Here is a 6,474-nt window from a genome sequence, read left to right as displayed (position 1 = left end):
CAGCCATAAAAAAACAATGAGTTCGTGTCCTTTGTAGGGACATGGATGAACCTGGAAACCATCATTCTCAGCAAACTGACACAACAACGGAAAATCAAACACCACATGTTCTCACTCATAGGTGGGTGTTGAACAATGAGAACACATGGACACAGAGAGGGAGGCATCACACATGGGTTTGTGGGGGGGAAATAGGGGAGGGACAGCATGGAGTGGGGAGTTAGGGATGGATAACATGGGTAGAAATGCCAGATATAGGTGATGGGGAGGAAGGCAGCAAACCACACTGCCATGTGTCTACCTAGGCAATAATCTTACATGTTCTTCACATGTACTCCAAAACCTAAAATGCAATAAAAAAATGGGTTAAAAAAAAGAACACAGGACTTACATACTTATATTAAAAGAAGAGTTCAGGTAAAATGTATAAATAAGAATAAATGTTCATTCTGTAAATACCAAACAAAATGCTTTGGGGAATAATTAGTGTGGATGAGCTTGAAGAGGAGATGTTCCTGAAGGAGGCAAATTTAAAGCAGAGATTTGAAAAGAGGAGATGCGGTGGCCAAAGAAAATTTTTAGTCCGGCAGAGGTATAAAGGGACCCTCTGAGATTAGAAAGAATTGTCCAAGTTCTGATAGAGTGTAAGCTTCCAGCCTTCCTGCGGACTCCCCTTTGCAGCTCTCTGCCAGGCACAAGACTAACCAAGGTCAAGAAGGAAGAAAGAGGAAGAGAATGGGATCAGCATTCCCCCTTGACTCTCAAAAGGCAGCATGGTTAGCACCTTCATTTGCAAGGCAGCAAAAGATTCATCTATGTTAAAAGTAAGTCACTCCTGTCAAGTGTGTGCCTCATTTGCTTATACAAAATTATTTATTCTTGCCAAAACTGGCTGTTAGTTTAATGCAGCTGGGAAAATGGAATGAAGCTCAAACCAAATGACTTTCGTCTCTGTCACCCAACTCCCATGACCAAAAAAATGTTCAAAAAGTCAAAATCTTGTCCCTTTTGAAAAAGCCCTATGAGCACTGTCCTTGTCAGAAGCCAGAGGACAACATCCATTCACTCTTCAGGAAAGACAATTTTAAATTCATTTCAGTCTTTTCCTGTAATTGAGTTTAACTGCAGAAAATCCTTCAGCTGACCTACAGTTGATCTTACTTTTTCTCTAACACAATTGCTCAGAAAGTAAACTAGTCCATCTGACTTGCTGGAATGGAAAGCAAAGCTTGAAAAAAATCAGAAGCACAAATAAGCAAAAAGTGGCAAAGCCATCTGTTTGGGGATTATCAGAACTGATGTAGGTAAATAATTAAAACAGTTTAAGTGGCCTTTTTTCCCATACAAAAAGAAAATTCCAGGGCCACATGGTATAAAAGAATCACATATGGAAACTAATTAAAACCTTGTCAAAGGAAGCTTGTCATCTCTTATACCTCAGTGAGTGAACAGGAAAATAAAACAAGATTGCTACAGAAATGGACAAAATAATTTTCTTTGAAATTTGTCATTTTATAAGAGAACCATCTTTCAGGAACCCAAGTTGCATATCCTGGGAATGTTACTACTGGTTTGGTTGGAAGTAAATTCAAATTTGGACTAAGCTAATCCAGAGTAGTTCTAAATTAAAGAAGAATTTACAATGGCATCAATCTTTGCATTAACTTAAACCAAAAAAAAAAAGGAAACAAATGAAAAGCCAATGAAATGGCTCTGAATTAAGAATTAGGAAGCCTGAGTTCAATTCTTAGCTCACTTAATGCTTGGTTATGTGGTCAGTCAAAACTTGCCATTATCGCTACCCGGTCTGCAACCCTCTATGGGTTGTTTTACTCACAGATTCCATTTCACTTTCATATTCCCCTGGAGATATGGCGTACATCATTAAATATATTTCACGGAACTGATTTTAGCAAGGTGCAAATTCCCCTTTACCCACTATCTCTATATTCCCCAACCACTCCCAACATACATATTTGTTATCTCTTCCTCCTTTGTGTTAAATCTAAATGTCTCTTATGGATTCTTTAAGACAAGCCTGTGAATAATTATTCTCAGCTTTCTATTTGGGCAGTCCCTAATTAGAGTCAAACTGAGAGAGGATATTATTAGATCCCCTACTAGGTGCTTTATAGGCAGGATCACATGTAATCCTAAAAATAACCGTTTGTGGTATGAAATGTTATTATTCTAATTTAACAGATAATAATGATGATAACTGAGAAAATATCTGACTTTTTAGAAAGAGACACAGCTGGAGTGGAAAACCTGTGAGTTTTTTCAAATGCCTTGACAGGTAAGCATTATGCTATACTGCCTAATTTGAAAAGAAACAACTTGACATAAATCACAAGGTCTTCATTCCTGAAAAGAGTTTACCTAATTATCAATAACTCCCCCTCTGATAGTGAAGATTTTTTGAGAAAGGCCATTCAGAATCTGGACATGTATTTGCTTGTGAAACTTACACTTTCATCTGGAAATGGAAACATTTCTTACATTTCTCTTAGAAAGATTTGTAAAATAAATGAAAAGAATAACCTATAACTAATGAAACCATTTGGAAAACTCATTCAGCTGACAAATTAATCAGTTAGAATGTTAAAAGTCACTGAGAGTAAAAGTTATAATATTGCATTTTGAATATAATATATTTCAGATACTGGTATAGAAGCAACCAATTTGTTTGGATCCATAAAAAATAGCATAGGAAATCATGACACATACATGCACTCAGATCTGACATATTGCAACGACTGCCATAAAAATTATTTTTATAAATATCTCATTTGCTAAGGTAGTTTACTTGGTATTGATTCTAAGGAAATAATTTTTGTCCAAATATAAAACTACACAGATCAGTAAAACCCTTTTAATCTTGCTTAATCTTATTAGAGCATTTATTAAGCCTGTACAAATTTCTAAAAATGCATACATTGAAAGTATATTCATCTTCTTTCTTTCGTCCTTAATTCTACATTCTCTGAGTATCTCAATTAACATGACACAGACTAAAACATGCCACAGTGCAAGACACTTAGTTGTCATTATATGCTTTCATAAGGACCCTAAGAGAGTTGCGACCTGCATACATGAGGTATTGCTATCAAGATTCAGAGATGACCTTTTGGTCCAGGTATCTCGCAGTGATAAGCTTTGGGGTTTTGGGTCTGAGCCTTACCTTGCTTTAGATCTCTCATAGTGCTTACCATAGTGCTCTGCCCATTCAGGAACTATTTATTGATTTAATGAATAAAGCAATGTATTCTGCAGGAAAGCTGAAAGCTTTGCAAACAGCAACAGCTTTTCTTTTTCTCCACTCAAGGAGAACATGCTGAAGTCAGGGAATTCTCTCTCCATTAAAGAAAAAGCCTGACCAAAGATAACATGGATGTATCTCAGCTTTTGGACTCTGAGAGGTGAGAGGAATATTGTTAGCACCTTCTGAGTGTAAAAGGGATAGTAAAACACATTCAATTATTGCTTAACCTCTTATCTAAACTAAATCATCTTCATTGCCAGTGGGTGTCTAGTTCTTTATACGGGTCAGCATAGTTGAGTTAATCAGAGTTAGAGGATGGTAAGGATTAGATACACAAGCAAAGTCATCAAGGAGAGGAGGCAATAAAAACTTACACATCAGCTAAAAGCAGTGAAATTCGTGGTGTAAGCTAAGCAAAAACTAATGATCAAAAGCAAAGATAATGGAAATCATAATCAGAATGCAAACCTAGAATAGGGAGTTAAAGACAGGCTTTCATGTTCAAGGTCATTAAAACAGACATAAGGATAAGATGCATATCACAACTCAGACTTCTAAGTTAAATACAACAAAATAAGGACAGAAAAGCCAGTTACTGAATTGAAGGAGCATACTTTGGGATGCATTTATATCTAGCAGCTACTGGTGATGACGACTCCTTTTCTGTCTGACTCTCTCAGAGTTTAAATACTCTTGTCAGTCTGCTTACTTACTGCACAAATTTTCACACTGATCTTCAACTTGTCACTTTCAACATTTTATTATTTGCTAGCTTTATTCTTCTATTTTTTATTTTTTTGGTTTTCAGAACTACTTTCTTAGGCAATGTAACTTTCACAAAGGAAATATATGTATATAAAAAACTTATTCAACTATTGGATGAAAATCTCTTTTGAATTGTTCTTTTTGATCTCCATCAAAGAAGTTGTTAACACATACTAGTGAGTTTCTATAAGACCATAGTCACAGTTTCTGTGACTCAGAAACGACTGTCTCACCCTTGATCTCTTCTCTCTAACTGTTGGAACTAAATCTATTACATTAAATAAATGAATATGTCATTTTTCTATCTTACTTTCATGACCATTGATATGATAGATATCAGAATGAGATCCTTTTCTCATTTTCTACAATATGCTGATAAAGAGGGCAGAAAGGTAATACTGTCTTTATATAAAACCCAGTGTCTCATGAGTATTCAGGACTTAGAGTAGCTGACATTGGCAAAGATTAAAGAATAAAGAGCACTACTGATGGGTTTATAATAAAAACTTGGTTTTATTAGGGAAGTCATTCTGCTTGTGTTGCTCCCTTTATCTGATGTATAATCAAACTGAAACCAGATTATACCAGGATAAATTGTATTTGTGGCACTGGACATCATCCATTTCTACATCCTGAAAAGTGGTCATGATTCCTAGTTGATTGTGTCTTTTTTTTTCACAGGGAAAATTATCCCACTTGTACTATATCTTCTACAAAATTAACACCATAAATAATATTTGGGTACTAATATGACTTTTGTCCAACAAATGATTAAGAACTATAATTTTCCATTGACTTGAAGATTATATAAAGGTCAAGAAAATGAAACAGCTACTTTTTCTTGAGATTTCTACTACACAAAAGCAAAAGCAATAGACCTTATATTTTCTATACATAATTTGTTGCTTTATACTCCAAAAGCAATACTAGCATAAAAACAAATGTAATGAGATCTTATTAATTATATTGCCACTGGTAATAGTACCAATACTTTATATTTTGATGTTCCTGAGTTTATAGAAATGTCCCTATCCCTCATTTGTATCTCACAAAAAATATGAAATCAGCTTAATTTTAATGGGAGAAAATATCCTAAAATTTATGGAATGCTTATTTTGTGTTGGTATATTTGAATACTTGAATTTATATCACTTTTAATCGCAAAAACAATGTAACTGGGATAATTTTTAGACCAAGAAAGCAAGGCTTAAAGAGTGTTTGACTCAAGACTACACAGTAACTGAAATTTATTTATTCATGTATTTAACTCTCTACTCACTATTTCACTTGACTATGTTCAAGTTATCTCAGCTTTAGATGTCCAGAACTGAGTTGTTTATCTCCACTATCAAATCTGCTCCTCTCTGTTTTCATCTCAGAAAATGGCAACTTCATCTCCTGATTTCTTAAGCCAAAACTCTTAGAATTATATATATTATAGTTTTTCAAATACTTAAATAAAATAAGGTAAAGGAAGGCAATCCACAAAGAGATTTTCCAAGGCCATGGGGCAATGTGGGCTTGGCTTGGTCAAGGAAGAAACCAGTGCTCCTGGGGTGAGGCAAGTGAGAAAGTGGTAAGAGAACAGCAAATGAGTGATCATGCAGGGCTTTGAGACCATGGTTAGTACTTCAAGTGAAATAGTAAGCTACTGCATGGTTGTTGTCCCACAGCAAATTCATAAGCAAATACTCTTAGTTCTGCCTTACTCATCCTGAATCAAACCAGTCCTAAACATTTCGACTTTGGTCACTTTGCTCTAACCTATCATCCCTTACCAGGACCACGTAAGTAGTCTCCTATGAGGTCTTTCTAATTCCTTACTCATTCTCTCTAAAGTCTATTTTTTGCAAAGCAGCTATCTTGTTCTTTTGTAAAGGAAAGCCAGATCACATCACTTTTGCACTCACAAATGGGAAATAGCTCACTATTTCACTCAAAGTCCTAACTATGGTCTTAAACCCTAGATGATGGGTCATCTGCTGTTCTCTTTTCACTTTCTCACTTGCCCCCTCTCAGGAGCACTGGCTCCCTCCTTGACCAAACCAAGCCCACACTGGCTCATGCCCTTTGAGAATCCCTCTTTCTAGATTGTTTTCCTGTTAGATATCCACCACGGTACCTCATTTAAGTATTTAACCAAATACTTGGTTAAATACTCTTGTATTTATCAAAAAAAAAAAAAAAAAAAACTTCCTTCAACCTATTTAAAATAATATACTAATTACTTTTCCATTATCTTGCTTTTTCTTCTTAGTACATTATCAACTGATATAAATTTATTTGTTTTGTTTCATTGTCAACATTGTATCACTAGAATGGCAACTACAAGAGAGCAATGACTTCAATTTGGATCACTTCCTAAAATAGTACCTGGAATACTAGACAACATAAATATTTGAGACATTTACACATTCAACAAATACTTATTATGTATCAGAAAGGTT

Source organism: Cebus imitator, unplaced genomic scaffold (assembly GCF_001604975.1).
Source record: "Cebus imitator isolate Cc_AM_T3 unplaced genomic scaffold, Cebus_imitator-1.0 Scaffold96, whole genome shotgun sequence".
Taxonomy (NCBI): Eukaryota; Metazoa; Chordata; class Mammalia; order Primates; family Cebidae; genus Cebus; species Cebus imitator.
The sequence above is the reverse complement of the archived record's forward strand: the minus strand, read 5'-3'. Positions refer to the sequence as shown.